We start from the raw sequence: 19,068 nt of genomic DNA on the forward strand, positions 1-19,068 counted from the left end.
CTGGGTATGCAGCCTACCGATCCCTCTGGGCACTGAAGTCCTGACACACATCATGGGTTCTGTCATTTGTAGTTGATGGCGTGTGAGGTTGGTACCTTTACTTAGAAATCTGGCAGTGTTGGCCGGCACGCACAGGCTGCTAGCACTCCAGAAATATCACTAAGCAAGGTCTTAAACGCTTGGTCCTTCCTAATAGGAATTCAATTTCTATCACTTGCTTCTACTCCATGTAAAAATCAGATCAGCTTTATCTTCCCCACCAGGGATTTCTTGAGTTTCAGCCTCTAATTAATTTCTGTGCTTCATTCATCTTGAAGTCATTAAGAACTTTAGTCAAACACATAACCTATGCCTACTAATCGATTTTAATGTTCTTTCACATGGAAATATTTATAAAATGTTCATCTCCTATATTGAAAACATTCTTTTTCCTCACTGTACATTGTTATCTGGGTTTGCAGGGAGCTAATCTTCATCTGTAAATACTGAAAAAGCAACTAACCTGGAGGGAACAAGGTTCTCAGCTCTGTGGAAGCAGAGATGGTGCCCTTTTTGTGGCTCATCATTTTAATATTGGCACATACCTGGCCCATAGTAAGCATTCAAGTAGCACTGACTGATTGACTAACTGAATGAATAAATGAATGAATGCTCAAATGAAAAAATAAATGGTGCAAAAGGTGGTGGCCTTTTTTTTTTTTCTTTTTTCATTAGGGCCATGATGGCTACTGAAGAAGGTGTAGGCTTTGAGGTTGGAAAGATATGAGTTCAAACCCTAGTTATTAATCCCAGCTCTGCCTTCCCTTGCCAGATGTCTTTGAACAAGCAGTTCCTCTGAGCCTCGGTATCCACATTGGCCTAACAGAAATAATACTATCTATGCCTCATAGGGAAGCTATGAAGATTCTATGAGAAAATGTTCAAGGCCTCATACAAAGGAGGTACCCAATAAAGAGTAGCTACTTAAAAAGTCATTCACAGGGAAGTAGGACATGGTGGCTCACGCCTGTAATCCCAGCACTCTATGAGGCCAAGGTGAGCAGATTGCTTGAGCTCAGGAGTTCAAGACCAACCTGGGCAACATGGCGAAATTCCATCTCTACTACAAATATAAAAAAATAGCCGGGTGTGGTGGCATGCACCTGTTGTCCCAGCTACTGGGGAGGCTGAGGTTGGAGGATCGCTTGAGCCCAGAGGACAGAGGTTGCAGTGAGCTGAGACTGTGCCACTGCACTCCAGCCTGAGTGAGAGTGAGACCCTGTCAAAAAACAAACAAACAAACAAACAAAAAATGAAAGAAAGAAATCCTTAAGCTACCTCTAAGTGTGAAGTGCTTAAAATGGAGAATGCAAAAGTTTTAGAATTTTAAGTTTCCTAACTTTGATAAGATCACATTCTTAAAAAGCATATTCTAAAATTTTGTTTAGTTTTTTCTATATTTCTATATTTTTTGAAGTTGGGGCTCCCCAATTATTATTTCATATTGATTCTATTTAAAGTTAGGTTTTAAATATTTAAAACAGATAAACCAACAATATCTATAATTGCAATGGGCTTTTTAAGTAAAAAGCCCACGGATGCAAGGTTAAGAATAAAAGGAATTTTACTTGGGAGGCTGAGGAGCGGGGATTGTTTGAGCTCAGGAGGTCAAGACCAACCTGGGCAAAAACAAGACCCTATCTCTTAAAAAATGAAAAAGAATGAAAATAATTTGTGGATTTTCATCCCTCTAATATATGCATACACACTGTATATTATGTGATCCAGTAAAAATGAAAATAAATAATAAATAGATTCATACAAATAAACATTTAGGAATATCAAATAATAAAAATAAAATCAAGAAATGGATTTCTTTTTTGCCAATACAAAAATTCCCAATCTCAGCTTCTGTGCAATTAAAGCCCTCCTTAAGACTTAAGTTTAACCACTGCCTTATGTTGGAAATAAATGTACATGACCAGCTATGAAAAACAGTGCCTAGGCTGATTGATCTCATACTTTTCTGGTAAAGATAGAAGATGTAAACAGTTTCACTCTCCAGGACATCTCAGATCATGGCTTTATTGAGTTTAGTTTGTCAGAGACTGATACTTTAGAAATGGTGATGCCATTCATGGTCACAAACTTATGCTATTGCATCTTAGCGGAAAAGTAATAATTCCCGAAATTGTATGTACACTGTCCATTAGTATCAAGTAGAAGAATCTCTTGACTATTTGTTGTTGTCTTTGTTTTTATGTTTTGTTTTGTTTTGTTTTTTAAGACTGAGTCTTGCTCTGTCATCCAGGCTGGAATACAGTGGAATGATCTCAGCTCACTGCAACCTCCTCCTCCCTGATGCAAGCAATTCCCCTGCCTCAGCCTCCTGAGTAGCTGGGATTACAGGCACCCACCACTATGCCTGGCTTTTTTTTTTTTTTTTTTGTATTTTTAGTAGAGACAGGCTTTTGCCATGTTGGCCAGGCTTGTCTTGAACTCCTGACCTCAGGTGATCCACCCACCTCGGCCTTCCAAAGTGCTGGGGTTGCAGGCATGAGCCCCGTAATAGCGCCCAGCCCTATTTGGTTTTGTTTTACTGAGACCTTCTTGCCTGGCAAATATAAACTTGAAGATTCATTAACTTTTTAAAAATCACTCATCTGTCCATCCTAGGTACGGTGGAGTAGCAGACCTCATAGCCATTCTAACCTGTTTCCAATGTGTCCTCCATGCTGCAGAGACTGGAAAGCTAAAAGCCACATCTCCCAGACTTCCTAGTAGCCAAGGTTTTGTTCCACCAATCATGCGTACTGGCATGAGAGCTAGAAGACAACACAGATAAGCTTCCGCCGCTTTGGCGCTTCCTGTTAGCCAACACTAGAATGTTGTGTCTGGTTTTTTTGAGGCGGTTTCTGGAGAGTATTTATTTCTTCTGAGTCAACCTGCTAGGGAATTTTTTTTTTAATTGGAGAAAAGGGATATAAATTTTATTAACGTGCACACGGGGAGAACCACACACAGTCATTATCCCAGTTTCTTGATCTTGTCAGTTCCTAGTAGTGCTGACCTCCTTTTCATGCAGGTATTCTCTTTCCAGAAGTGGTCATTTGGTCCCAGAGCCAGCAGCTGACCCCTCAGTGTCCCTGCTTGGCTGTAGTTCTCCCAATCAAAGAAGAGCGATCTCTAACTTGGTGGCCCAGTCAGTGTGTGGTTTCCAAGGTGGTTCCTGAAAGCTCACTGTGGAGGCTGTTGTTGCAGCCTTCTCGATGGTGAACCACATTCTCTAATTAATCCCATTCTGTTCAAACTAGCTAGAGTAGACTCCTTTTTTTTTTTTTTTTTTGCTTCTGGACCTTGACACAATCCTTAAGCCCTTGAGACTCTCTTCCACCCTAAATTGATTGAAAGACAGGCATACCTATTCAATCAGCCCATCAACAATGGGCCCTGCACTGTTTTAGACTACTGTTTTAGATTACTGCCATAATAAACAAAGCAGATAATGTGGAGTGGTCAGGGAGCATTCATTTAAGGGAGCAGCATGGACATAAACAAGATAATCTCCTAGACAAATGTAATGCAGAAACTAAAACAGAGTAACAATATAGAGAGTGACTCTGGCTGGCAGGGAGGGTCATGTAGGATACAGTGATCAGGGAAGTCTCTCTAAGCAGGTGTCATTTGAGCAGAGACCTGAGTAACAAGTAAACAGAGACCTGTGAATACAGCTTTCCAGAAGTGAGATCTAAAAGAAAAAGGCTGAAAGGTGAGAAGGAGCTCCAGATGTCTGAGAGGTGGAAGAAAGGTCAGTGTGGCTAGAGTTTAATGAGCACAGAGGAACAAGTTCAGAGCACATTTCATTTATTCACCAGTGAAGTATCTGTTTGAGCACCTACAATGCATCATACCCTATTTAGGGTGCCTTCATTATATCAGTGGAAAATAGACACAAAAATTCCTGTTCTCATGGAGATTATATTCTATTGGTGGGGAAGGGAGAAACAATAAACAAATACATAGGTAAAATGCATATTTGCATTAGATCAATGATTCTCAACCAGGGGTGGTTTTGTCCCCTAGGAGACATTTGGCAGTGTCTGGAGACATTTCTGGCTGTCCCAACCTAGGGAGGAAAGTTGCAGGTATTGAGTGGGTCAAGGGTGGTGGTGATGCTGCTAAACATCCTGCCAGGCACAGGATAATACCCCGCAACAAAGAACTGTTCCCAAATGCCAATCATGCCAAGCTTGAGAAGCCCTGTATGAGGTGGTGGCAAGAGTTACAGGGAAAACAATCCAAGAAAGGCCAAAGGGATTTCCGGGGGCAAGGTGGAGGGGGTGAGGAGCTGTTCAGGGAAGAGCGCACCAGGAAGATGACATCTGAACATAAACCTGCAAAAGGAGCAGCAGTGAGCTGCTGTTGATATCTGCAGGAAGAGCATCACAGGGCAGGAAATGACAAATGCGAAGTCCCTGAGGGAGAAACATGTTGGGCACGTTCCGGGAGAGCAGGAGACCAATGTGGCAGGGGCAGAGTGAGCAAAAGGAGGAGGAGCAGAAATGAAAAGCTTACGGGACCCAGATGTGTCAAGCTTCAGCTTGTGCTCTGAGTGATCGGGAAGTCATTCGGGAACTTTGGGCACAGCAGTGACATGATTTCTGAATCCATTTTTGAAAGGATTACTTTGGCTGCTGTTTAGAAAATGATTCACAAGAGAACAAGGGCACAAGGCAGGGATACCAACTGGGCGGCATCAAGTAGACTGCAAGACAAGGAGGTGGTACAGATAACAACCAAATGTCTGGTGTAAGCAAGGGAAAGGTCTGAGATGCTGGGCCCTGAGATGGGAGAGCTGTGAGAGAAGCTGGTTTAGGAGGCAATGGAGATCAGGCATTCCAGGTTAGACATATGGAGTCCGAGATGCTGATTACAAATCCAAATGGAGATGTCACAGACTGTAGAATGAGTCTAGGGTTTACCAAAATCTGGGTTGGACATACTAATCTACTGGAAACAACAAACAAATGGCATCTAAAGTTGCAAGGAGCATAAAATCACCAAAGAAGTGAGCATAGAGAGTAGTAGTCTGAAGACTGGGGAGTTACATGGTGCCCAGATTATACAGAATGTTATCAAAATGCTAGAGGCATATGGTCTAGCCGGGTGCAGTGGCTCGCACCTGTCATCCCAGCACTTTAGGAGGCCAAGACGGGCAGATCAGTTGAGCCCAATAGTTCGAGACCAGCCTGGGCAACATGGCAAAACCCCACCTCTATTTTTATTTAAGAAAAAAAGTACATAATTGTTACTATACATTCCTTAGAGGAAAGCTAGAACCAAGATTTTTAAAGCAACAGTATCATGGATTAGTGGAGTTGTTTAAAGAATTCCATGGCAGGACCATAAACATCAACTAATTTAAATCCAAAATATTAGAGATGAGGAGGCTGATGCCCCACATAGCCAGGTCACAGAAGAGCAGGACTTTGGAGTGCCATTAGCTCGGGGTCCCACAGCTGATTATGGGCATAATCAAAACAAGAAGCTTAATCTCCTTTCTTATTCTAATGCTCTTTCTTCTTTGTCATGCTGAGAAGTCCAACTCAGAAGTCCAATTCAAAACAAAGAAGAAATTCTTCTGAAATAATCATTTCAACTGGGGGAGAAATTTGATTTGCTTACAAATATTTAATACTCACAAAACTTGTCTTATAGACAACTTGTAGCATAAAATTTCTATATCTTGTCAGTGCACCTCTCTATCCACAGAAGAATAAGAACAATCCTGTGTACTAAACTCAAGGATGAAACACCAATCTTGTTTTGGGGAGGTAAAATAAGCTCTCTGGCAACTGGTCCTGTTACTTTAGCAGCTAGGAGGAAAGTAAGGAAGTGAGTCAACATGGGGATGTAACTTGGTTAGCCCAAGATTTCATTCGTACCCTGCAATAAACAAGCCGACATTCAGAAAGCTGCTGTGTGTCCCTGATAGAATCACCCGTGAATGTTGTTAGTGCTAACAGTAATAGGAGGGAGAGTGATTCTGCGCTTTCCCTGAAGAGGACAAGAACTAATCTCCTTTTCATCCTTGTCTCAAATCACACTCACAAATATACACATTTATTTCCATGGAATGAAGAAAGACAGTGAGGACTGCTATGGTCCCACTGTACACAAAGGAACAAAAACATCAGAAGGGGAAGTGAGCTGGTCCTGCCATCCTGTGAGTCAGTGGTGAAAAGACGGTATTCTATCCACAGCTTAGCCACTGACCATGTATTTGCCATCTGTGCCCAGCAAGCAAACCCAGAGAGGCAGAGCAGACCCAGGTCTGGACTAGCTCAGCATAGGGGGAGATGAACAAGAGTGTACATTCACACGGTGAGTAGCCCATATGGTACAATGTGAACCAAAGCACCTCAGACCTCAAACCTCTGCTTTCAAGTATGCCAAGGTTCTCACTCTTAGATGCCATTTGTACACTACAGGACAAATTGTGGGTGGCTCATCTTTTTCCGTATTTCTTTTTTAAAAATTTCTGAATAAAAATACTTTTTAAAATGTCTCCTTTGTTTTTGTTTTGTTTTGTTTTTCAAAATGAGTATTTGCAGTGCTTTCCAGAACTCTGTTTACTTCCTTTCTTCCACCAGCATAAAATTACTCTGGGAACAGGAAATATGGTTTAGTTAGAAAACTGTATTTGTTGAAAAAGAGAAATACTAACTGCATCTTCTGAAAATCAAAGAGTGCAGTAATCTACATCTCCAAAGCAGGTCTTTAACTCCCCACTGTTGTTTCCTGGGAAACGGGGTTCTTAAGCAAGTAACCTGAATCTTATTGAATTATTTTCCCATGTAATACAACTTTGCTTATTTTCTAGGCCACTCTTGGAAAAGTCTTTCCAAATTCTACCCACACTTCACGGCTAAGTTCACATACTATCTCTTTCCTGAAACTTCCCTGATTATTCCTCTCAGGCAACATGTATGTGTGTCTTGTGTCTAAATTTCTCTACTAGGCTGAAATGTCCTTCATGTCAAGAGTCTAGTATATATTATTGAATCCTAGTCTCTCCTTATGGTATCTAACATGGTGCTTTTGTATAAAAACAGAGAAATCCCATATATTAATAGTTAGAAAGAGAAGGTTACTTGGTTACCAGACTGAAGGGGACATTCCTAGAAGATTATAGATATCTTTGGGGCATAAGTAAATATATCAAGAAAGTCTACTACCAAAATGGGGCCTTTAAATGCACTACATATCATGGAAGGTGTTCAGACAGAAAGTGAATAATCACTTATGAGATGTTAGACCGCAGCTGGGAAGGTAGACCAGATGACCTCTTGGCCCTTTCCAACTCTAAGTTTCAAAATGATTTTTTGAAGGATTGGTTAGCTGGATAACCCTGTTTTGCTATTGTCTCTGTGGACACTGCCACTATAGCAGGAAACTCTAAGAGCTTTTCCAAACAGCCTGATTGAAACACCCCAGCTTATAGCTTCTAAGGAATGCATCCTAGAACCTTCTAACTTTGACATTATCCTACCTTCACTTTACTTGGTCATCACAAAAGGTCATGGTTCAGGAAGACCACAAAGTAGTTGGCATCTGAACTCTTTAACTCTGAATCCCAGATACTAGAAATTTAAGTTCTATGTCAATTTTGCACTTACTTGCTCTGTGCTCTTGGTCTCTCCAGATACAATAGACAGTCTGAGAATCATTTTCCTAATATTTGCCATTGTTGCTTTTTTCTGTATCTTGTCAGTGGGAAATACTGCAGGGACTTTGGCTAGCTTCATTCTTTCTCAATAATTGTATGCGTCAGATTAGTGGCACAGAGGAAAAAGTAGCAGAAGAGTTGAAAACATGTCCATTGAGTATGCCACACTTCTTGATTGTTGGTGTTCCTTAAGGCAACATCCTCACTCTCTGAAGGACATGCCCAGAACACTACTGAGGAGGACTATGCCTAACACTAGGGAGGCATGCATTAGCAGTGGGATTTCAGGCATCAGGGGGATTTGGGGACCAAGTTAAGAGTGTTTCATTGTTGTCTGTCTATCTATTTCTGTTCTAATCACAACCCAGACCATAGTAATGCTAGTCCCTATGTGCTGTGTATGCAAATTTGTATAGAACAAACAGGTGAAGGTGTCAAAATTAATCAGGACTCAAACTGCAATATGTTATGATAACCTGTTTCTTTATTCTAATTGTTTTTACTACTTTGAAAGATTGATAAAGCTAAAAAAAGAAATGACAGACCTGTCACATGTTTCTTTCCACAAATCTACCTAACAATATAAGTGTTTTTGTGAGATTAATGCAGATTTCTCCAGCTATTGTTTTTATTACCACAAAGCTAAACACCCTATATATTAAATTCTAAAGTATAGTGATCACAAATTACTTAAATCACAAATTACTTAAAGTAATTCCAGCTAATTGAAAAACATGTTCTCCATTTAAAAATTATTTATTATATTTTCAAGAGCCTCTTTATTATCCTTGGGAAAATATGATCAGTGTGGACAACTGTGGAAGTAGTTACAGTGCAGAATAATCAAGCCACCTCTTATGTTAAACAATCCAACAAATAAGAGCAAAATCAATTATTGCTTCAAACTTTTTTTTTTTTTTTTTTTGAGATGGAGTCTCACTGTGTCACCCAGGCTGGAATGCAGTGGCACAATCTCAGCTCACTGCAAGCTTTGCCTCCTGGGTTCATGCCATTCTCCTGCCTCAGTCTCCCAAGTAGCTAGGACTACAGGCACCCGCCACCACGCCCGGCTAATTTTTGTTGTATTTTTTAGTAGACACAGGGTTTCACCATGTTAGCCATTCTTCAACTTTTAAAAAGTCTTCTCCCATGATATTAGACCAGGCTCAAGAAGACATGGTATTGATTCACAGCTTTTGCTTGAATACACTGAAAAGGCATATCCCAATAAGATTATCGTAAATCTAGCAAAAAGACAGGCTCAAGCCCCTTTTATAAGAATGAAAGATATGTCTAGGCACAATGGCTCATGCCTGTAATCCCACCACTTTGGGATGCTGAGGCAGACATATCCCTTGGGCCTAGGAGTTTGAGACCAGCCTAGGCAAATAGTGAAACCCCATCTCTACAAAGAATACAAAAATTTCACTCTGGAAGGCTGAGGCAGGCGAATCATGAGGTCAAGAAATCGAGACCATCCTGACCAACATAGTGAAACCCCGTCTCTACTAAAAATATAAAAATTAGCTGGGCGTGGTGGCGCACGCCTATAGTCCCAGCAACTTGGGAGGCTGAGGCAGAAGAATCACTTGAGCCCAGGAGGCAGACGTTGCAGTGTGCCAAGATCGTGCCACGGCACTCCTGCCTGGGTGAAGAGCAAGACTCCACCTCAAAAAAAAAAAAAAAAGAAAAAGAAAAAAAAGAAAAGAAAAGAAATTAGCCAGGCATGGTGGCACTCACCTGTGGTCCCAGTTGCTTCGGGGGACTGGAGTGGGAGGATCACTTGAGCCTGGGAGCCTGGGAGGCAGAAGTTGCAGTGAGTCAAGATCATGCCACTCCAGCCTGGGTGACAGAGCAAGACCCTGTCTCGAAAAAAGAAAAAGTAAAGAAAGATATGTTCACAGTATCTCCAGACCCTGCCTGACTTCCCTAGATGCTAAATCAAATACAGGATTCTGTAGCCTAGCACATGTTGGTTATTTATTAAATAACTATTACATTAATTCAAATAGCCACCAAATTGTGTTACTCAAACCAGCAATTGTGGGGGAAGGAGGACAATGTACTTGGATTTATCTTTTTCACCAAAGGCTTTAATTTCATCTGGTCTGTGGATCATCTTGCCATTGCATAAGTGCTACTATTGCTGTTGCCCATGCTGGACGTGGCCCTGAGTTCTTCACATCCACACCTTACTTTATGCTGACAAAAAAAGAAAAAGAATTGACACATCTCACTTCAGATGCTAAAGAAGTGAGGCATCTCACCTCAGTTACTATAAACTTGGTGTGTTTATACTGACACAAGTGACCAGAATCACATAAGTTATGGGACTTTCAATAATTTTTTAGGCAGCTATAAAGGAGGAAGCACATCCCTTCATTTTCCTGCTGAAAATCACCAACCAGGGCATGGAAAAATCCCAAATCCGGCACCTCTGCTTTAACCAGCCCTGCTGGCGTCCTGGCAGACCAATTTGGAAACCATGATTAATCTCTTAGTAAACAGAAAATAGGCTCTGGAGCCAAGAGAAGCCAAACTTGAGTCACTCCCTGGAGACTACATTTGGCCGATGTAGCTCTACCTCCTCCTCCAGGAGCTGGCTCACTTGCCTGGTGACTTTCAGCTAACAGAAAGGCCTTTCCATGGTGGCAGACTAGCACAGTGAAGCAGAGACCAAAGCATGGCTGCAGGTAATGACAATGAGCTGGGGTAACCCAGATCTATGCAGGGGTCACCATGGCCTATATGTATCAAATGAAATTGGCTGAAACCCTATCCTACATGAAATGGAAAACTCAGCAAGCTTCCCATTTTCTCCAGCAACTCAGGGCAAAGAAGACAATGTGTCTGAGTTTCTCTTTGTCATCAAGCGAAAACTTCATCTGGTCTGTGGGTCATGTTGCCTTTGCATAAATATTACTACTCTGTTGTCCATGCTGGACACAGCCCCGAGTCCTACACATCCACACCTCACTTTAGGTACTTCCCCAAAATACCACCCATTCCACGTTCTGGGTGTAACTAATTTTTATGGAAGATTCAGGGCAATGGAGAAAGTTTACATGGAAACACCAAAAAAAATTTAAAATATCATTGTTCTCCAAAGCCCTTCTACCACTCTGGCCCCAGAAGTTTCTGAGCGGTTGTCCTTTCTCCTCAGGCTCTGGCCTCCTGCCGTGCCCACTTCTTCATTTCCTGCGTCCTCCCCTCCCCTCTGTCTCCAGTTAAGCCTCTCTCTCTAATTCATGTCACTTTATGTAAATGTAATTTTGATTTCCCATCTCTTTGCAGACTGTGTCCTCACCTTGAAATCTTAAAACATTTTCCTAAAGAAAAACACCTCTTTTGCAAAGAGGAAATGTATGGCCCATGGTTCAAATACATTTACACAGACATACACCTGTACCTGTTTACCATCAGAAAACACAAGAGCAGCGGTACAAGCTTCCAGAGGGTAGGCCCACAGGACAAGAATGGTAGGACTGGGCAAAAGGTGAGGTTTTTAAAATGCATTTTAATTTTTACATATGAGTACTACTTTTTCCTTACTTTCCTAGGGTGTGAATTCACTGGAAATACTAAAGATTCTTGGTTGCTGTGAGACTGTCTGAGGCCAGGCGGGCCCCGAGAAGCCAGCTCCCACTACTCACCAGCATATACGTGGTGCTCCTGGCACCTCAGGCTGTCGCTTCACTTCCTCTGTCCCAACTGTTATTTCAGTCTCTACGCTTTTGTTCGTGCTGTTCCACTCCCGCCACTCCCCGACACACTCTTTTGCCTCCTGCAATGCTTTTCTACCTTTCACCTCCTGAATCACATCCATTCTTCAAGGTTTTTCTGCATGAAGTCTCCCAGATTGTGGCATTTGGTTTTATTCTTTCTCCTTCTTCTTTGTTTCATTTACATAGGCATTTCCTCCCTACCAGTAACATGTCTGGCACTTTCTCTGTGTTCCCCTAGATGAACTAGCACAGTTTCAGATGCACAATAGATGCTCAGCAATGCCTACTGAATTGGTTGAAATAGATCACTGTGTCTCTAAACCAGAGTGTAATTAACCACAAATATTAATTGCCCAGTTGAGGTCAGCTGAGGAAACCTGAAACCCTGGAAACAGCATTGTCAGGAGATTTAGGTAGTTTCTAATACCAAATCTAGTATCTACCTTTTTTTGTGACTTTGAGCCGATTATTTAACTTCTTTGAGCATCATTTTTTAACCTGTAATATAAGAAAAATAAAAATACTTGACCTGCTCATCTCATATAGTATGCAGTTGTAAGAATTAAATGGGCACATATTTATATATATATTCTTTATATATTCATATATATATAAATGATCTGAGAAGCATTGTGCAGAAGACAAATTATTATAAGTTCCAGGTGTTCCAGATCTCTTTTTAAAAGCTTGACTATTTTATCAAGTAGCATAGATTATATATAGACTATCTTCTAATATTTATTGTGAAACATTTTCCCATAAATAAATGCCAATATTATTTCCCAGAAAACATTTCCTTAGCCATAAAAAAGCTTTATGACAGCTTTCAAACCTATGCAAATCTCACCAATAAGCAAAATATGTCCTGTTTTTTTTCCCTTGTGTCAAGAGAATTTATTTTCTTTCCGGTGGGATTTGCTGTCATATGAAAATTAAGGTATATAAAGGCCATCTTTGATGCCAACATTATGAAAATTATTACACTTTAACATTTGATGGCAAGTTGTGTTGGGAAAAATGTTTAAGAGGTGGCAAATTTTACAAAAGGATCACTAATTTTAGATATTTAAAAAATAATAAAATTATATTTTCTCCTAAGACTCTAATAAATATTTAAGTGGTTTAGCATATATCTCCTCATTCCTTATGAGGAGTGTATTCATTTCCTGTGGCTTCTGAAACAAATTGCCACAAACTTAATAGCTTAAAACAACGGAAATTCACTTTTTCACAGTTCTAATTCAGAACTATGATTCGGACATTTGAAGCCAGTTTCACCGGACTGAAATCAAGAGGTTAGCAGAGCCACCTGTGTTCCTTCCACATGCTGTAGGGGAGAATCCATTCATTTCCTTTTCCAGCTTCCGGTGGCTGCCCTCATCCCTGGTTGTTAATGTGTCACTCTAGGCTCTGCCTCTGTGATCACACTGCCTCCTCCTCTTCCAAGTGTGTACTTTCCCTCTGTCTCTCTCTTAAAAGGGTCCTTGTGCCGATATTTAGGATTCATCCAGATAATCTAGGATAATTTCTTGTTTTAAGATCTTTAATCAGACCTGCAAAGACCCTATTGCCAAACAAGATAATATTTTATACGTTCCAGGGATTCAGATGCACTGTCTTTTGAGGTGCCATTTTCAGCCTATCAAACGGTGGTTCTCAAACTTTAGCATTCATTAACATTGTCTGAAGGGCTTGTTAAAACACTGGTTGCTGGGCTCCACTCCCAGAGCCTCTGACTCAGTAAGTCTGGGGTGGGGCTCAAGATTTTGAATTATTAACAAATTTCCAGGTGACAGATGCTGCTGGTCATGAGGCCACACTTGGAGAACTACTAGCTTATCGAAGCTGTAATAATTATCTTCTTGCTTGTTTTTCCCACTTTAAGCTATATGTCACCAACTTTTTGTGCCCATTTTTTGTACATATTCTAACATCAGAGGTTTTGACAGAAACAAGGCAGCAAGCACCTATTTTCTCCTTTCAGATACTGTCACACATTCCTCCAATTAGAGCTCTGCAATTAGACATGTCCAGAGATGAAAAATCTTCTATAAACTCATTTAATGCCACCATTGGTTTCTGTGAGAGAAACCACAGGATAATTAGTACACATTCCTTAGCCTGACATTCAAGGGCCTCCATAACATAACTTTAATCCCCACCTTTGGTTTGCAGCTAGATTATTTGCAGCTCCCCAAATGCCCTCTGCACACCTCTCTGAATAGAAGACTTCCTCATGTAGCTTCAGCTAGGTAGAATATCCTGTCATCACTGTTCAAAGTGCCAGCTCTGTCCATCAAAATCTCAAGGTCCCAAAGCCCAAATCATCTGCCTAGCCTTTTCCATTCAAATTAATATGGTCTCTCCCTTGGCACTGAACTCTCTAAAGCCCTTTGTAAGCTTTTTGTGATAATTGGTATAGTCTCTCTTGAATCATAATTACCTGTGCACTTTCTAATCCCTCTATGGATTTTAAAATTCTTTAGGATAAAGATTATTCTTTGTTTATGTTCGTTTCTTGAGTGGCAGTGATAAATGTTTGTAAAATTGGCAAAAGAATTTTGTCTGTTGTTTAGCACTTCTTATCTCCTCCAACCTCTTTGCAGTTAAAAGGCACACAGATGTCATGGTTGTCTTTTTGGTGACCCTGTAGCACACGACTTTGGGGGAACTCCTCCCACCCCATTCCAGCAATGTGGTTCTGACGATGGCTGTCAATCACAGTAACCCACATATAACCCATATTCCTCCCTATCTCCCCTACAGATGTGAGCCCCTTTCCTACATTTTTTACTTTGGCTTCTAGAGAAAATGAGCCCTTTCCTCTCATGGAAGCATCTGGGAATAGGTTGGCCTTTCGGGGAAAACAGTCTTCAGATAATGAGATGAACATACAATGAGAAGAAGGGAGATGCGAGTCCTTACACCATCAGATCTCCAGCAGTTTCATTTTATGGGCTAATACGGTTGCCATTTTGCCTACTCTGGTTCAAGTTAGATTCTGCCACTTTCAGTCAAGAGTCCTATCTAATAATCCATGTGAAGGGTAGAAGAACTCATTATCTTTGTTATCCTTTTAGATTATCCAGATGAATGTGAGGCTAAACACCACAATAGAGAGCTTCTAACCCTCTGTGTATGTAGATAATGCACTGTCTGTGATGATATTAGGTATAATGGAAACTTACACATAATTAATTGTTATGAATCTATAACAGCAGAAAAATAAAAACAGAAGAGTCCAACATTTTTTTTTTTCAGGAGAAATATCCCCAGGAATCTTGGTAAGGAAGGCAAATATTATTATTTTTACTTTTGATACCTTAAACAGGTAAAGCCCAGATAAGTCAATAGGTTTTAATAATGCAATGTAAAGATAACAAAAGAAATGATTCCTCTTAAAAGAATGTTAATAAAGAACCAAGAATGGTAGGTAGATAAATACATTTAGAAGATCAGAAAGACACATACCAAAGAAGCTGAACCAGACAAAGAGCAATTTTCCAAAAGTCATTATTTTTTCAATGACTAGATGTTTTTCTGTCTTTGTTTGTTTTTGTTTTTGGTAGAACAATGTGTTTTCTTTTGGATATATACCCAGTAATGGAATTGCTGGGTTAAATGGTAGTTCTGTTTTAAGTTCTTTGAGAAATCTCCAAACTGCTTTCCTCAGTGGCTAACCTAATTTACATTCCCACCAGCAGTGTATCAGTGTTCCCTTTTCTCTGCAACCTCACCAACATGCTTTTTGTTTTTTTACTTTTTAATAATAGCCATTCTGGTTTAATAATAGCTTTCATTGGTATGAGATGGTATTTCATTGTGGTTTTGATTTGCATTTTCTCTAATAATTAGTGATGTTGAGCATTTTTTCATGTTCATTGGCTGCATGTGTGTCTTCTTTTGAGAAGTGTCTGTTTATGTCATTTTCCTATTTTTTGAAATGAGGTTGTTTTTTACCTGTTGATTTGCTTAAGTTCCTTATAAATTCTAGATATTAGACTTTTGTTACATGTAAAGTTTGAGAATATTTTCTCCCATGCTGTAGGTTGTCTGTTTACTGTATTGATAGTTTCTTTTGCTGTGCAAAAGGTCATTAATTAGGTCCTACTTGTCAGTTTTTATTTTTGTTGCAACTGCTTTTAGAGTCTTTATCATGAAATCTTTGCCAAGGTCTATGTCCAGAATGATATTTCCTAGGTTTTCTTCTGGTGTGTTTAATTTTAGGTCTTATATTTAAGTATTGAATCCATTTGGAGTTGATTTTTGTATATAGTGAAAGGAAGAGGTCCAGATTCAATCTTCTGCCTATGACCAGCCAGTTATCCTAACACGATTTATTGAATAGGGAGTCCTTTCCCTGTTGCTTGTGATTGTCAGTTTGTGGAGACCAGATGGTTGTAGCTCTGCAGCTTGCTTTCTGGGTTCTCTAACCTGTTCTATAGGTTTATGTGTCTGTTTTTTGTACAACTACCATGCTGTCTTGGTTTTGTTCTCTGGCTTTGTTCTTTTTGCTTAGGATTGCTTTGGCTATTTGGGCTCATTTTTTGTTCCACGTGAATTTTTGAACACTTTTTTCTAATTCTATGAAAAATGATGTTGGTTGTTTGACAGGAATAGTATTGAATCTGTACATTGCTTCAGGCACTGTGGCCTTTTTAACAATATTGATTCTTCCTATCCATGAGCATGTGATGTTTCTCCATTTGTGTCATCTCTTATTTCTTTCAGGAGTGTTTTGTGATTCTAGTTGTAGAGATCTTTCATCTCCCTGGTTAGCTGCATTCCTAAGTATTTTCTTTTTTCTGTGGCTATTGTGAATGGGACTGCATTCTTGATTTGGCTCTTAGCTTGGACATTATTGGTATAAAGAAACACTACTGATTTCTGTACATTAATTTTCTATCCTGAAATGTTACTGAAGTTGTTTATTAGTTCTAGGACCCTTTGGGCAGAAGTTATGGGGGTTTTCTAGGTATAGAATCATATCATCAGTGAAAGGAGATAGTTTGGCCTCCTGTCTTCCTATTTGGGTGCTTTTTATTTTTTTCTCTTGCCTGACTGCTTTGGCTAGGACTTCCAGTACTATGTTGAATAGGAGTGGTGATTCAGCATTCTTTGTCTTGTTTCAGTTCTCAAAGGAAATGCTTCTAGCTTTTGCCTGTTCATCATGATGTTGGTTGTGGATTTGTCATAGATGGCTCTTATTATTTTGAGGTTTGTTCCTTCAATGTCTAGTTTGTTGAGGGTTTTTAACACGAATGTATGTTGAATTTTATAAAAAAGCCTTTTCTGTATCTATTGAGATTATCATGTAGTTTTTGGTTTTATGTGATGAATCACTTTTATCACACAAAAGTGATTTGCATATGTTGAACCAACCTTGCATCCCAGGGATAAAGCCTACATGATCACAGTGGATTAGCTTTTTGATGTGCTGCTAGATTTGGTTTGCTATACTTTGTTGAAGATTTTTGTATCTATGTTTATAAAGTATTTTGGCCTGAAGTTTCCTTTTTTCATTGTGTCTCTGCCAGGTTTCAGTGCCAGAATGATGTTGGCCTCATACAGTAAGTTAGGGAGGAATCCTTCCTCCTCAATTTTTTGGAGTATTTTCAGTACGATTGGTACTAGCTCTTCTTTGTACATCTGGTAGAATGTGGCTGTGAATCCTGCTGGTCTAGAGCTTGTTCTGGTTGGTTAAGTTTTTTTTTTTTTTTTTTTTTGAGATGGAGTCTCGCTCTGTCGCCCAGACTGGAGTGCAGTGGCCGGATCTCAGCTCACTGCAAGCTCCGCCTCCCGGGTTTACGCTATTCTCCTGCCTCAGCCTCCCGAGTAGCTGGGACTACAGGCGCCAGCCACCTCGCCCGGCTAGTTTTTTGTATTTTTTAGTAGAGACGGGGTTTCACCGTGTTAGCCAGGATGGTCTCGATCTCCTGACCTCGTGATCCGCCCGTCTCGGCCTCCCAAAGTGCTAGGATTACAGGCTTGAGGTTAAGTTTTTAATTACTGACTCAGTTTCAGAACTCATTATTTTTCTGTTCAGGATTTCAATTTCTTCCTGGTTCAATCTTGGGAGGTTGTATGTTCTAGGAATTTATCCATTTCTTGTAGGTTTCCTAGTTTGTGTGCATAGAGGTGTTTATAATAGACTCTGAGAGTTTTTTTGTATTTCTGTGGGGTCAGTGGTAATGTCACCTTTATTATTTCTGCTTGTGTTTATTTGGATCTTCTCTCTTTTGTCTTTAATAATCTAGCTAGTATTCTATCAATCTTGTTTATTGTTTCAAAAAACCAAGTTCATGTCTCAATTTCAATCAGTTCAGCTCTGATTTTGGTAATTCCTTTTCTTCTACTAGTTTTGGGATTGGTTTGCTCTTGTTCTTCTAGTTTCTCTAAGTGTAATGTTAGGTTGTTAATTTGAGGATCTTCTTAACTTTTTGTTATAGGAATTTAGCACTATAAACTTTCCTCTTAACATTACATTAGAATCTCTGAGTAAACAAAGATTCTAGTAATACTGTATCTTTGTTTTCATTAGTTTCCAAGAATTTTTTGATGTCTGTCTTAATTTCATTCTTTATTCAAAATCATTCAGGACCAAGTTGTTTAATTTCCACATAATTTATGGTTTTGAGAGATCGTTGTATTGATTTCTATTTTTACTGCTCTGTGGCCCAAGAGTGTGGTTGATATGATTTTGGTTTTTAAAAATTTGTTTGGAATTGCTTTATGGCTGAGCATATGGTCCATCTTAAAGTATGTGCTGGCGAGAATAATGTATATTCTTATTGCTGGATGGAGTGTTCTGTAGATGTCTGTTAGGTCTGTTGGTCAAGTGTCAAGTTTTGCTCCTGAATATCTTTGTTAGTTTTCTACCTCAATGATCTTACACTGTCAGTGGGGTTTTGAAGTCTCCCACTGTTATTGTGTGGTTATCTAACTTTCTTCATAGGTCTCTAAGAATTTGTTTTTATGAATCTGGGTGCTCCAATGTTGAGTGTATTTATGTTTAGGACAGTTAAGTCTTCTTGTTGAATTAAATCCTTTATCAGTATGTAATACCCTTCTTTGCCCTTTTTAATCATTGTTGGTTAAGTCTGCTTTGTCTGAAATAAGAATAGCAACCCTGCTCTTTCTTGTTTTTCATTTACTTGATAGATCTTTCTCCCTCCTTTTTTCTTGAGCCTACAGGAGTCATCCGATATAGATGGGTCTCTTGAAGACAGCATACGGTTAGATCTTGCTTCTTTATCCACCTTGCTACTTTGTGCCTTTTAAGTTGGGTGTTTAGTCCATTTACATTCAAGGTCAATATTGATATGTAAGAATTTGATCCTATCATCCTGTCGTTAGCTGGTTGTTGTGTAGACTTGATTGCATAGCTGCTTTATAGTGTCAGTGGGCTGTGTACCTAAGTGTGTTTATGTGTGGTAGGTATCAGTCTTTCCTTTCCATGTTTAGCACTCCCTTAACAAACTCTTGTAAGGCAGGTCTCATGGTAATGAATTTCCTTAGCATGTGTTTGTCTAAAAAGGATTTCATTTCCCATTTGCTTATTCAGCTTAGTTTGGCTGGCTATGAAATTCTTGTTTGGAATTTCTGTGCTTTAGTGATGCTCTATGTAGGCCCCTA

Source organism: Theropithecus gelada, chromosome 1 (genome assembly GCF_003255815.1).
Source record: "Theropithecus gelada isolate Dixy chromosome 1, Tgel_1.0, whole genome shotgun sequence".
In the NCBI taxonomy this organism is placed as follows: Eukaryota; Metazoa; Chordata; class Mammalia; order Primates; family Cercopithecidae; genus Theropithecus; species Theropithecus gelada.